This window comes from Pezoporus flaviventris, unplaced genomic scaffold (genome assembly GCF_033815535.1).
Source record: "Pezoporus flaviventris isolate CSIRO_AGI_PZ_B2104156 unplaced genomic scaffold, CSIRO_AGI_Pfla_v1 ptg000121l, whole genome shotgun sequence".
Taxonomy (NCBI): Eukaryota; Metazoa; Chordata; class Aves; order Psittaciformes; family Psittacidae; genus Pezoporus; species Pezoporus flaviventris.
Window position 1 is genome coordinate 1150555 of NW_026892669.1, and position 14545 is coordinate 1165099.

Consider the following 14545-nt stretch of genomic DNA (forward strand, 5'->3'; position numbering starts at 1 on the left):
GCAGTAGGAGTTTCAGCCCTAAAGCCTGGCCAATCTTGGAAGGCTTTGTCAACCTGGATAGATTTAAGGGGAGACAGGTGAGGTGAGTCTCATCTCAAAATGGCAGGAGGACAGGACTATCCATGAAAGGGGGGCTTATGCATAACAATGGGGAGAAAAATGCTGAAATTGGGAACACTGATTAAGTAGCTGTTGTAGGTAGACATGTGAGCCCTTGGGAAGGATGAGTAGCCCCTACTCAGGTGTTCTGTCTTAGTTTAGAGTTGTCTGCCTGCCAGCACCATTCTTGCCCTGTCCTTATGCCATCTCTGTTCTGTTCTGCAGATAAAATGCTGGCTATTGTTTCCTCCTACAGCATTGGGGTTGAGGATACCTTGTCCCTCTAACAGGCAGACTCCTGGGGGCCAAGAGAGCCAGGCAGGAAGGCTGGCACTTCCTCTGCCCCACACCAGCCCTTTTGGAGGATAATTGGCACCTGGAAAGCTTTATTCTATGGCTGCTTCCCTGCCTGCATTTCTTCCTGTTGCTCTGTCCCTCCAAGCAGGGCAGATGCTGGCTTTGCTTTTGTTGTGTCCTACCTGTTTATCAGTGCAATCCCAAGAGAGAGGTAGTTCCAGCCAGGGTGGGAACCAGGAAGCAGCCACTTTCAGCCACCTAGGATGGTTCTGCACCAATGCCAGGAGCTCTCCAAGACTCTCCAAGTGCTTCAGCTCTGATAGTGGGTGGATTTCTTCTTCCCTGCCAGTTTGGGGTGTGTCACTCCACAAGCCCCCAGCTCCTCCCCCCTGGTGTCTCCGTGTGCTGTGGAGGCTGGAGCAAGCAGGGCATGGTATGGTAGGGGGCAGCCCAAACCTTTTCCTGCCACCTCCTAACTGCAAATGCTAATTAAATCCATCAAGAGGAGTGGAAACCCTCATCTTTTCTCCTGCCACCTTTGGGACATGGCTCTGGATAGTGACAGCACCCAGGGGAGCGCTGAGAGTGTCTGTCCTGTGCTGGAGCTGTGTAAACCTGCTAGGGGGGCTGAGGGTATCCCCCAAATCACCATCTGCAGCAGCTTAGGGAGGTTGGCTAGGCCCAACCCTATGAACCTTTACCCTTAGCAGCCCCAGAAAAACAGGCACCACCAGGGACTAGATTTGGCCCCAGCCTGTACCCTTTTCCAGGGACTACCCCTGCAGCAGAACCCCTCTGGTAGCTACATGGGCAAGAGCCTTCCTGTGCCACATTCCTCCCCTACCCACCACCTTGCAGGGGAGGCTGGGCAGCCCCAGAGGTGCTGGCAGATGGAAGGTATTGTCAGCTGCGGCAGCCCCTTTCATCACTTGTGCTTTGCATCTCCTTGTGGCCTCAGAGCTACAGCCAGGCCACACAGAGGACCATGTGCAGCCCAGCGATGTTGTGTGCAAGATCCCTGGCCAAGGTGTTGGTGTTAGAGGCTGGCTCTTGACCCAAGAGATTGGAGTCCTGCAGCACCCCAAAAATCTTATGGGCTCAGCATGGTTCCTGTCCTAGTCTAGGTCATCTTATGGGCCATCTTCACGGGCATTCCTGTCCCATGAGCATCCCCTTCCCATGGCATTGTCCCAAGGGTATTCCTCCATTACAGGTATCACTTCCCCCATGGACATGCCCTCCCAAGTGCCATCCCTTGCCCTATGGGTGTTCCTGCTCCAAAACCATCCCCTTCCCATGGCCATCTCCTGCCCTATGGGCAACCCTGGCAACGCTGCCAGCCCCCATGACTGGGGGGGTTGGGGCTAGCTCTGCCTCTCCCCTGTGCCCCCAGTCTGCCCAGCCCATTAGCCATTCCTAGCCCTGTCAGCTGTGTGGGCTTCAGGGTCAAGTTGTTACAGGGTGCTTTCATTTCCCCTTCTCAGGCAGGAGCTTGGGGCTGTGAGCCATTTAAGGTTTGGCAGCCTCTGCCCAGGCCTCTCCTAAGGGACAATGCCCACAAGTTTTTACTTACATTGCCTGCCCTTTCAGCTGCTTCTGCTTGGCACCTTATGGGCAAACATTTTGCCTAGTATCAGTGGGAATGTCCCTGGATAGAATCATAGAATAGTTAGGATTGGAAAGGAACTTAAGATCATCTAGGTCCAACATCCCTGCCATGGGCAAGGACACCTCACACTAAACGATGTCACCCAAAGCTCTGTCCAATCTGGCCTTGAACACTGCCAGGGATGAAGCATTCACAACTTCTCTGGGCAACCCATTCCAGTGCCTGACCACCCTAACAGGAAAGAATTTCTTCCTTATATCCAATCTAAACTTCCCATTTCAGTTTTAACCCATTACCCCTTGTCCTGTCACTACAGTCCCTAATGAAGAGTCCCTCCCCAGCATCCCTATAGGCTCCCTTCAGATACTGGAAGGCTGCTATGATGTCTTCACGCAGCCTTCTCTTCTCCAGGCTGAACACCCCCCACCTTCTCAGCCTATCTTCATATGGGAGGTGCTCCAGTCCCCTGATCATCCTTGTGGCCCTCCTCTGGACTTGTTCCAACAGTTCCATGTCCTTTTTATGTTGAGGACACCAAAACTGCACACAATGCTCCAGGTGAGGTCTCATGAGAGCAGAGTAGAGGTGCATCAACTGAATGACACAGCCTGATGTCATAGGCAAACTTGCTGAGGGCTCACTCAATCCCACTGTCCATGTCACCAACAAAGATGTTGAACAAGACCGATCCCAACACCGATCCCTGAGGGACACCACTCGTTACTGGTCTCCAGCTGTACATTGAGCCATTGACCACAACTCTTTGTGTGCAGCCATCCAGCCAGTTCTTTATCCACCCATCATATTGATATCTCTCCAATTTAGAGACAAGGATGTCATGCCAGACCGTGTCGAACGCTTTGCACAAGTCCAGGTAGGTCACATCAACTGCTCTACCCCTGTCCATCAGTTCTGTAGCCCCATCATAGAAAGCCACCAAATTGGTCAGGCAGGATTTCCCCTTAGTGAAGCCATGATGGCTGTCACCAAGCACCTTGTTGCTTTTCATGTGCCTTAGCATGCCTTCCAGGAGAATCTGCTCCAAAATTTTGCCAGGCACAGAGGTGAGACTGACTGGTCTGTAGTCCCCTGGGTCATCCATTTTCCCCTTCTTGAAAATGGGGATTATATTTCCTTTTTTCCAGTCATTGGGAACTTTACCTGACTGCCATGATTTTTCAAATATGATGGCCAGTGGCTTAGCAACTTCATTTGCCAGCTCCTTCAGGACCTGCAGATAGATTTCATCAGGTCCCATGCACGTTCAGGTTCTTAAGATGGTCTCTAACCAGATCCTCTTCTACAGTGGGCCCAAAGTCTTCATTCTCACAGTCCCTGCATCTGCCTTCCAAGACTTGGGTGGTGTGGTCAGAGCCTTTGTTAGTGAAGACCAAGGCAAAGAAGTCATTCAGAACCTCAGCCTTCTCCAAATCCAGGGTAGCCAGTTCTTCTGATAGCTTCTGGAGGGGGCCTACGTTTTTCGTAGTCTGTCTTTTATTCACTAGATACCTGGAAAATCCTTTCCTGTTATCCTTAACATCCCTAGCCAAGTTTAATTCTAACTGGGCCTTAGCTTTCCTAACCTGGTCCCTAGCTTCCTGGACAACATCCCTGTATTCTTCCCAGGCTGCCTGTCCTTGCTTCCACCTTTTATAAGCCTCTTTTTTCCCCTCAGAGTTTCCTCAGGAGCTCCTTATCCATCCAAGGAGGTCTCCTGGCCCTCCTGCTGCACTTCCTTCTAGTTGGGATGCAACACTCCTGAGCTTGCAGTAGGTGATCCTTGAATATCAACCAACAGTCTTGGGGCCCCCTGCCCTCTAGGGCTATATCCCATGGGACCTTTCTAAGCAGGTTCCTGAAGGGGCCAAAGTCTGCTCTCTTGAAGTCCAGGGCAGTAAGCTTACTGCACACTCTTCTCACTGTCCTGAGGATCTCGAATTCGACTGTCTCATGATTACTGCAACCCTGGCTGCCCCAGAGTGTCACATTTCCAATGAGCCCTTCCCTGTTGGTGAGCACGAGGTCAAGCATGGCACCTCTCCTTGTTGTCTCCTCTATTACTTGCAGAAGGAAGTTGTCTTCCACACAATCCAGGAACCTCCTGGATTGCTTGTGCCGGGCCGTACTGTCCTTCCAAGAGATATCAGGGTGGATGAAGTCACCCGTGAGAACAAGGGCCTGCAAGCATGAGGCTGTTCCTATCTGTCTGTTTGCTTCATCCACAGATTCCTCTTGATCAGGCGGTTTGTAACAGATCACCACAATAATGTCCTCCATCGCTGTTTTGCCTTTAACCCTGACCCACAAACTCTCTGTGGACTGCTCCCCTGTCCCCAGACAGAGTTCCATACTCTCCAGCCTATCCCTAATATAAAGGGCAACTCCTTCCTCCTTGTCTGCCAGGCCTGTCTTTTCTAAGGAGTCTGTAACCTTACATTCCAACACTCCAGTCATAGGAGCTGTCCCACCATGTTTCTGTGATTCCTATTATATCATACCCCCATAGACGTGCACACATCTCTAATTCCTCTTGTTTGTTCCCCATGCTATGGGTGTTTGTATAGAGGCATCTGAGCCAAGCTCCAAATGAAGCTGGCTCATTGGCTGGAGCGGCTGGAATATATCTACATTGCTCCAAGCATTTATTATAGGTGCTGGCAACTGACTGGGTGTGTTGGGATGGAATGATGCCCCCCTTCCCCAACAGATCTAGTTTAAAGCTTTCTTGACCAGTCCGGAGGAAGCCTCCTGCCAAAGCCACTCTTCCCCGTTTATTTCAAACCACCTCCACCAGCCCCCAATTGGACCTGGCCTACTAAATTGCATCCCATGTTCTAGATACCCAAATCCCTCACTATGGCACCACCCTTTTAACCATTTATTAACCTGGCCAATTCTCCTAGCCTTTTTAAGCTCCTCCCCTTTATCCTGGAGAATTGTGAACAGACAATCTGAGCTCTAGAGCCCCTAGCCACCTCTCCCAGAGCTCTGTAGTCCTTCTTTATGTACTCTAGGCTACTGCTATCTATATCACTAGCACCCACATGGATCACTAGAAGTGGGTAATAGTCAATGGGACTTACTAGAGCAGGCAGCCTCTCCGCAACATCCCTGATCTATGCCCCTGGTAGGCAACACACCTCCCTTGAGACAGGGTCTGGCCGACAGATAGGTGCCTCTCTTCCTTTCAAAGTAGAGCCCCCTATCACTATGACCTGCCACTTTTTCCTTGCGGCACCAGTAGAGATCTTTAGCAGTGCATCAGCCAGTTGTTTCTGGTGCAAGTGTTTCCTCATTAGCTCCCTGCAGAACTTCAAAGCAGTTCTGGGTGGGGAGAACAGGTTTAGGAGGAAGTCCCTTGCTTTTAATTGTTCTCTTCTTCCTTTTTTTGTTACTATTTCCCAGCTTCTGGGGTTAGCTGTCTCCTTCTTCCCTCCATGAGCTACTGCGGATGCTTGTGGCCCCTGCACAGTTTAGGCCTGGAGCAAGCATTCCAGCTTCCTCTCAGCTTCCCTGATATCTTTTATCCGATTGACAGTGTCCTGCAGCTCAGCCACCTGCTGCGGGAGTACCTCCACCAGGGAGCACTGAATGCAGCCCTGCCCATTGTGCACCTTTCCCTCACACGGCCAGTGCTGGCACTCTCTACACTGCGAGCTCTGTACTGCAGCCTCCCCTGTTATCCGCTGTGAGTGCCTACACTGGCCACCACTGGGGTAGCCAGAGCAAAGCTCCCAGTCTGGCTCTGGTCATATGGCGAGTGCTCACCATCCTGCACAAACTGCCTCAACCCGCTCTGGTCACCACGTTCCTGGTCGCTCACGCTCCCTGGGGCAGGTTTTTAACCAGTCAGGGCTGGTACCGCTCGTCGTGGTGCCCCCCCCCCCCCCCATGAGTCACCTGCTCATGTCAGCTGAGCTGCTGGCTCCTGGGCAAGTCCTGTCAAGGACTTGAGGCTCCCTCGGTGGCTCTTGCTACTCTGAGTTGAGGCTTCTGAACACTGAGCTTCCCCCTGCTCAGGTGCTGAAAGCATCCTCTTTAGACCTACTCACCTCAGCAATTGACCAGCAATGGTCGATGATGTCCGGTTTAAATCTGCCACTGCCCCTCCTGGCTCCACCCCCTGTGAGTCAGCTGCTCGCGTCAGCTGAGCTGCCAGCTCCTGGGCAAGTTCTGTCGAGGACTTGAGGCTCCCTCCGTGGCTCTTGAAGCTCTGAGTTGAGGCTCCTGGATGCTGAGTTTCCCCTGCTCAGGTGTTGAAAGCGTCCTCTCTCGAGCTACTCACCTCAGTAATTCAATGCGATGTCTGCTACTGCTTCTTGACCAGCCCCAGGGCCCCTCCAAGAAAGCTGGGCATCAGTGTGTCTCCAGCCCCCTTTCGGCAGCCTCTGTCAGTGAGGAGCCCCCCTTCACTGTCTCATCCCTGGCTATATCACCCCACCACTCACAAATACTCCTTGTCTAGCTCCCACTCCTGTTCCTGGTGTCAGCCACATCCTAGAAGTCCCAAGGGGATGCAGAGGCCTTATGTGGTTTCCCTAGTGCCAGTAGGGTCCAAGCCCCATCTCTGGTCCTGCTGCCTGTGCCTAGCATCTCCCATCACAACACACCCCAAGGAGGTATATTTTTTAAAAAATACTTTGTATTTTCTCTCAATACAGACGTTAAAACAAAGAAGCAAAGCACCCCAAAAATCCACAACCCTCCACTATAAAATATTTAGGTCACATTGAAACAGGAAAACAAAGCAGCTTACATCTGTGTACTGACCTGTCTTTTCACTCTCTGGCAGTGTCCACCAGGTTTCTTTACGTCAAACTCCACAGGTACTAACAGAGGGAACCAGTGGCATACCCTCACCAGTCAAACCAGGCAAGAAATTAAGCAGAACCTAACAGGTCTCCTCGCCCCTTTCCATAGGGGCTGTGTATGATACAACATACAGCTGTACACCTAGCCATGATGGGTGCCCTACGCTTGACCCCCTCTCCCCAAAGACCACCCTATTTCATAGAATACTTAGGGTTGGAAAGGACCTTAAAATCATGTAGTTCCAAACCCCCTGCCACGGGCAGGGACACCTCACACTAAACCAGCTCACCCAAGGCTTCTTCCAACCTGGCCTTGAACACTGCCAGGGATGGAGCATTCACAGCTTCCCTGGGCAACCTATTCCAGTGCCTCACCACCCTAACAGGAAAAAATTTCCTCTTTATATCCAATCTAAACTTCCCCTGTTTAAGATTTAACCCGTTACACCTTGTCCTGTCACTACAGTCCCTAATGAAGAGTCCCTCCCCAGCATCCCTATAGGCCCCCATCAGATATTGGAAGGCTGCTATGAGGTCTCCATGTAGCCTTCTCTTCTCCAGGCTGAACAGCCCCAACTTTCTCAGTCTCTCTTCATACAGGAGGAGCTCCAGTCCCCTGATCATCCTCGTGGCCTCCTCTGGGCTTGTTCCAACAGTTCCATGTCCTTTTCAGTGTTGAGGACACCAGAACTGCACACAATACTCCAGGCGAGGTCTCATGAGAGCAGAGGGGCAGGATCACCTCCTTTGACCTGCTGGTCACGCTCTTTTCAATGCAGCCCAGGATACAGTTGGCTTTCTGGGCTGCAAGAGCACACTGCCTGCTCATGTTCATTTTCTCATCAACCAACATCCCCAAGTCCTTCTCTGCAGGGCTGCTCTGAATCTCTTCTTTGCCCAACCTGTAGCTGTGCCTGGGATTGCTCTGACCCAGGTGTAGGACCTTGCACTTGTTATGGTTAAACTTCATAAGGTTGGCATCAGCCCAACTCACAAGCATGCTCAGGTCCCTCTGGATGGCATTCCTTCCCTCCAGCGTATCAACCGACCCACACAGCTTGGTGTCATCGGCAAACTTGCTGAGGGCTCACTCAATCCCACTGTCCATGTCACCAACAAAGATGTTGAACAAGACCACTCCCAAAACGGATCCCTGAGGGACACCACTCATTTCTGGTCTCCAGCCGGACACTGAGCCATTGACTCTTTGCGTGTGGCCATCCAGCCGGTTCTTTATCCTCCCAGTGGTCCATCCCTCAAATTGATGTCTCTCCAATGTAGAGACAAGGATGTCATGTGGGACAGTGTCGAACGCTTTGTACGAGTCCAGGTAGATGACGTCAGCTGCTCTACCCCTGTCCATCAGTTCTGTAGCCCCATCATAAGAAGGCCACCAAATTGGTCAGGCAGGATTTGCCCTTAGTGAAGCCCTGCTGGCTGTCACCCAGCACCTTGTTGTTTTTCATGTGCCTTAGCATGCCTTCCAGGAGAATCTGCTCCAAGATTTTGCCAGGCACAGAGGTGAGACTGACTGGTCTGTAGTTCCCTGGGTCATCCATTTTCACCTTCTTGAAAATGGGGGTTATATTTCCCTTTTTCCAGTCATCGGGAACTTCATCTTACTGCCATGATTTTTCAAATATGATGGCCAGTGGCTTAGCAACTTCATTTGCCAGCTCCTTCAGGACCTGCGGATGGATTTCATCAGGTCCCATGGGCTTGTGCACGTTCAGGTTTTTAAGATGGTCTTGAACCAGATCCTCTTCTACAGTGGGCCCAAGGTCTTCATTCTCACAGTCCCTGCATCTGCCTTCCAAGACTTGGGTGGTGTGGTCAGAGCCTTTGCTAGTGAGGACCAAGGCAAAGAAGTCATTCAGAACCTCAGCCTTCTCCAAATCCTGTGTAGCTAGTTCTCCCGAGAGCTTCTGGAGGGGGCCTATGTTCTCCCTAGTCTGTTTTTTATTTGCTGCAGGACTGTAGAATCCCTTCCTGTTATCCATAACATCCCTAGCCAAGTTTAATTCTAACTGGGCCTTACCTTTCCTAACCTGGTCCCTAGCTTCCTGGACAACATCCCTGTACTCTTCCCAGGCAGCCTGTCCTTGCTTCCACTTTTTATAAGCCTCTTTTTTCATTTGAATTTTCCTCAGCAGTTTCAAGTCAGTGGTTCCTCTTTTTAAAAAAATATTCTGGGGGGGGGGGGGAATCTTTTGGCAGTGTTTTTCTCAGCGGGTGCTGTAGTGGAAGAGGAGCCATACAAAGCCAGATCAAATGCACTTCCCATTCTGTAGGAGCCCTTCCCAGGAATAAAAAAATTGGCATTTTGCAGAGTGGGCCAGAAAGGTAAGAACTGTAAAAATTCTCATGGTGGAGATCAAAAGACTTAAAAAAACTACAGCATTAAAAATCAAAGTCATATTGCCTCATGTGCCTTCCAGCTCTTCCCTAATGCCCAGAAATACCTCCTGAATTAATTGTCCCTGTAGAAAAATATATATGTGTGCATTTCTCTTCCTAGTAAAATCCTGAAGGTTGAACAGAAACATTAGTAAAAAACACAGTTTTACTAGCAGTTGGCTCTGCTTTTGCAACCAGGTGTGTGGTACATATGCATGCATGCACACATGCACAGCTTGCCACTCCAGGAATCCCAAAACAGGCAGAGAAAGCCCCTTATTGAATTTATCTAATGAGCTCTCTATATATGTATTAAAAAATAAAAGCCAACTCAACACCATCTGAACAAGAAAGCCCCACCTAGGGTACAGGAGAGCAGACCATGGCTGGACCCTGTCCCAGTTCAGAAACAGTCCAGCTTGGGGAGGGGGGGGCACTGTGGGCAGGCGCAGTCCCTCTGCCCTATGTATGTGGGACAGTCTCCTTGGCACAGTACAGCTAGGACCCTAAACAGCAGCAAGCATCAGAGGGGAAGAGAAAACTAACAGTGGGGATGTGAGATCCTGTGGAGTCCTAGTTACTGTGCCAAACCCCAGCAAGTCCAGCTTCTCATGGGAAAAGCGGCCTGAAAAGAAGATGACATTAAAACCCAGAATGTGATGTACCTCCCCAGGCAAAGGGCCCATGCTGCTTGCTTGTGCAAGGTGGAAAAGCTGGACCTCTGAGGAAAAATAAAAAGTTTGGCAGTCAGGAGAGCCATGATGGGCAGGGCAGGAGCCTCCCCATTGCCAGAGTAGAAAACAGTCCAAGAAGGATGGGCAGGGGGTAGGTTGGATGGAAATTTTGAGGAAGTGGGTGTGTAGGCTTAAATTATAGGTTTAAACTAACAATAGTGTTTGTGGCTTTAAACTAACATAGTAAAATATAGCAAACTGTACTAACTTGCTAACATGTAGAGAGAAAGGAATGTTTGGCTGATAGGGGAAGAAACATCATGGGACTGATAACAACTAAGGAGACAGTAAATAAGACCAAGGATGTCAGCCTTCACAACAGTAGAGTGGCACCCAACATGGAGAAACTGGAACAGAACAGAAGCAAGGACATACCAACTGCTAACTCAGCACTAGGATCCTGCGAGCGTGTGCAAGCACTGAGGTCATTCAGTAAACACAGTGAGCAAGATTATCGAGGACCACCAAAGACCCCCACTCAGCAAGAAAGTACATGTGTAATTAGAATGAAAATACAGTAATTAGTTCCTGAGAATCTCATGAACATGTAAACAATTTCCTGGAAAAGCTGTGAATATGCATGAGTACGCTAAATATAGAACTGCTGCCAGCAAGTAATGGGTGCACTCACCTTTGCGAAACTATACGTGTGTGTGCCCAGCTCTGCAATAAAGAATGCCTGCTTTCTGAAAATTCAAATTGAGTCTTAGAGAGTTTCTCTGACTGACTTTTGCGGCAACAGGTGGGGGGTTGTGAATTACGAGCTCACTCCTCTAACAGAGATAACAGGGTTTTATTGAGGGACAAAGTCAATAAAGCAAAAGCAACAGCGCTGGGCACATGACCGTAGCCAGAGGCGCACTGATTAGCATTTGTTACAGGTTTATATACTTTCACTATTGCATTAGTCATATACATATTCATAATTCCCATGTATAGGCAGGGAATATTATAACTAGCTCCAGGAACTTATTGTCATAAGTCTCCTCCTCTTGGCGTCTGCGCACTGCTCTCCGGTGATTGTGGGCAGGGGTCTTGAGGATGAAGTAAGCAGTCTTCCTCATGTGAGTAGGGGTCTTTGGCACAGTTGGATGCCCCAGTAATCACAAAACTAGCTGAAACCAGCCCTATCTGTAATTCTTCTGATAGCTGGCAAAGATTTAGAACAATGTGACCTTCCTACAAAATTTATTGCAGGATGGGCAGACAAGGAGTATCCAAAGCTAGCAGATGTTTGGGAGGCTCTGTCTCTAAACTAACTGATAAGTAGAAGGATGGTGTGAAATCATTCATTCATGTTTAGTGGAGCCACTAAATTCCACAGACTTACAACACAAACATTGTTCTTTATCTTCAACCTAAGTTAGGCTAAAAGTACTTTAACCCTATGTTTTGCAGGCCCTAGGTTTTCATATATCAAGCCCCCCCCCCCCCTTTTACCTTTACAAATTCTTTTTTTATGTGACTCCATTTTGCTCAAGAGTTCTGGCCATTTTCAACTTGTTGTCTAATCTTGTGTCTTTAGCGAGCTTTGCAAACTCATACAGTTATATCCACATAGCAACACCTATGATTTGTGAAAGCCAATACACTTATGTGTTTATCACAATTCCCCCCTTTATTTTTCTTAATCTATTTGGCTTGAGCCATAATTTCCACTTCTGGCTTTTCTCATTCGTTCATTTTTTTTGAAGATTAGTTTTGCCTCCTCAAATGGATCATCACGAGACCGAATTTTTAACCTTCTAATTTTTGATTCTGTTCATTCAGGAGTAATTATTTTAAATTGTAATTGCTCTATGGTCCTACAGACCATTCTACTCATCAGGGGAACAACAGAAGGTACAATGAGTAAACCAGTTATTAGCGAAACAAAACCCAGCAGAATTCCTCTTAACCCCCAAAGTTCCATCAGTTATTGTTCCACCATTTTTCCATATCCAAGTTAAACCCTTTCCAGGTTTGAACGGGAACATGTGCGACCTTTTTCATTTCAGTAATTATCTTTTCAATAGCTTTTCCTTCATCATCTATCTGTAAACAATAGTTGGATAGATTGAATTTCCCACACACACACCCTTCCTGGCCCAAACGGTAATCCAGGGCTAAGCGATTTTGATATACCGCTGTACGAATTTTGCTGTTCTGTTTGGCTAATATTGTGAATGCATCACCAGTTTTGTTAGTCACAATTTCCAGGACTGCTTGCAACCTAATTATGCAATTTAACATGTATATAGGAGTCCGGTATCCCCAGGATCCATCCTCAGCCCAGGAGGCAGGATTGTAATATGCAATAATTCTCTCTGGGGCCACTGATCATCTTTCCAGTTTCCAATCTATAGGTCCTTTTTTGCCCAGGATATTTCAGATACATCAGAATAGACTGGCACTCCTAATTGTTCCCCACTACGTATTGGTAATAAAAAGAAACTTGGCTGGATGGTTCCCAAAACACATGTTCCACTCCAATTCCCGGGTAATTCAGAGTATGCATATTTACCACAGATCCAATATAGTCCTTCTGGAGCTTCCCACTCATCCCCAGGATTCTTACTTAAAATCCAATTTTTCCCTTCATCTGCAATATCCAAAGGATGGCCCCAAGTTGTCCATTTTCTTACTGTTTCATTCCAAATTCTACTGTTTTCACAAGTTAAATCCCCCACTGGCTTTTTCCCTTGTCTCCCAGGGGGCTTTTGCCAACAGTTTTGACCAATGATGTTCGTCTGTAGTGCCCCTTGTTTCGCTCTCTGGACTTTGCTTGAGTTCCATATATTATTGTCAGTGATATTAATTTCCTTTGACACCCAAGGCCATTGTTCCCCCATATTGGTACCTCCACAAACATAACAATTACTTATATTGAGTACTTTTGCTATATTTTCTGCCAAGTTCACAAACAAATTTCTGGCAATTGTGGGAATTTCATATTTGGCCCCAGTTTCCATTTCATGATAGAAAGAATGGAACAGTAGTTCCTCCTCCTTGTCCGAGTGTACAACTTCCTGGATCTTAATATAGATTAGAGCTCCTGGGTCTGACCCAGTGCTGTCAATCTGCAGGCCGAAAGTGTGTTTGGCCATTTTCCAATCCTCATTCCAGGTTCTGGGTTTATTTATGGTTAATTTCAGTGGGTTACACCAGTTTCTCCTGCAGTCATTTGGGGCTGTCAGCCTCTCTAGCTTAACTACCCAATGTCCTTGCTCCTGTAGTCTCTGGGTATACTTTCCTGGAGTATAATCTGTGGACCAAATAACACAGGTCCAAGAAGTACAATAATTCCAGTTCCTTGTACAATAAGAACTTGCCATTTTAGATTTGTACCTCCAAGAGGAACACATATATTTCCGGTCATGGGAGTAGGTTTGCACCCATTCCATACTTCCACATCCCCTTGCCCACTTGCCACTGTCTATTGCTTCACAAGCGTCAAATATTATGCTTGCTTGGCTATTTATGTTGATAATTTCAGTTCACCCTACTACTATTCTGCCTTTCCCCAGGGACTGCACTTCAAACCACCATTCCTTTACTTTTGCTTTAGGATCATAACAGATTATCTTGCCTTTAACATTACATCTAGGGTACTCTGTATTGTTATGGGTACACATCTCGAGCAAGGTTCCACTGCATTGATAATGGGTGTGATAGATTAAAGTTTGCATGGTCAAGTGCCCACTCAAAGTGGTCTTTATACATTCTGTGCAATTGGAGGAGGCTCGTACTCGTGATAGGGACAGGAGCCATAAGATGATCAGAGGTCCAGTATGACATATACCTCCACCCCTCTGGCCTGTGGGGTTGCTGCCCACAGCTGAGGTATGTTTGTGCTTCTTGGTGGCAGGCATAGAGGCCAACCTGGGCTTGCCCTCGGCCATCTTATTTTCTCCTATTCAATTTTCATGCAAACTTTATTCACAGACCCTTACAGTGGATTCCCACTTATCTTCAGTTACCTCCCACTCCGATGGTACCAGTAACTCCCAGCCACAGAGTAGAGTAAGTACGTCAGCATCCCGTAATGGCTGTCTATATTCAATTTCAGGGTGAATTTTTACGACACGGCATACAACGCAGGTATCTATTATGGGAGCTGCAATATCACTTCTGTTTATAAGTCTTACACCAACAGAACACCCAACTAGTGTGTCTTGTATTGGGGTGTTTTAAACAGGAGATATATATATATAGATACATTGGTGAAGGCTCTTGTTCCTCTATTACAGGATCACAAGCCAGAGCCAGTTCCCCATGTGTATCTGAATAATATAATCCAGATCCCCCAAATTGGGGAATATTACCAGAGTTTCCTCCAAGTATCCCACAAGGGAATTTGAGGCCAGTCATATAAGCTTGCACTTAACCTTTTGTCTCCCTGTATTCTCAAGTTATTACCTATATATTACTACATAGTCCTCTTCTTGAGAGTCAGTTTGGTGTCACCTGGTGTAGATATTACAGTCCACTCCATAGGTTCTTCCACAGGTCCTTTAATCCTGCTGATGTGGGTCCATCCTCTTTCTCTGGTCCAGACCGCAGCTTCCATCGTCAGCAATACCCAAAAGGGACCTTCCCATTGTGGAGTTAAAGATTGC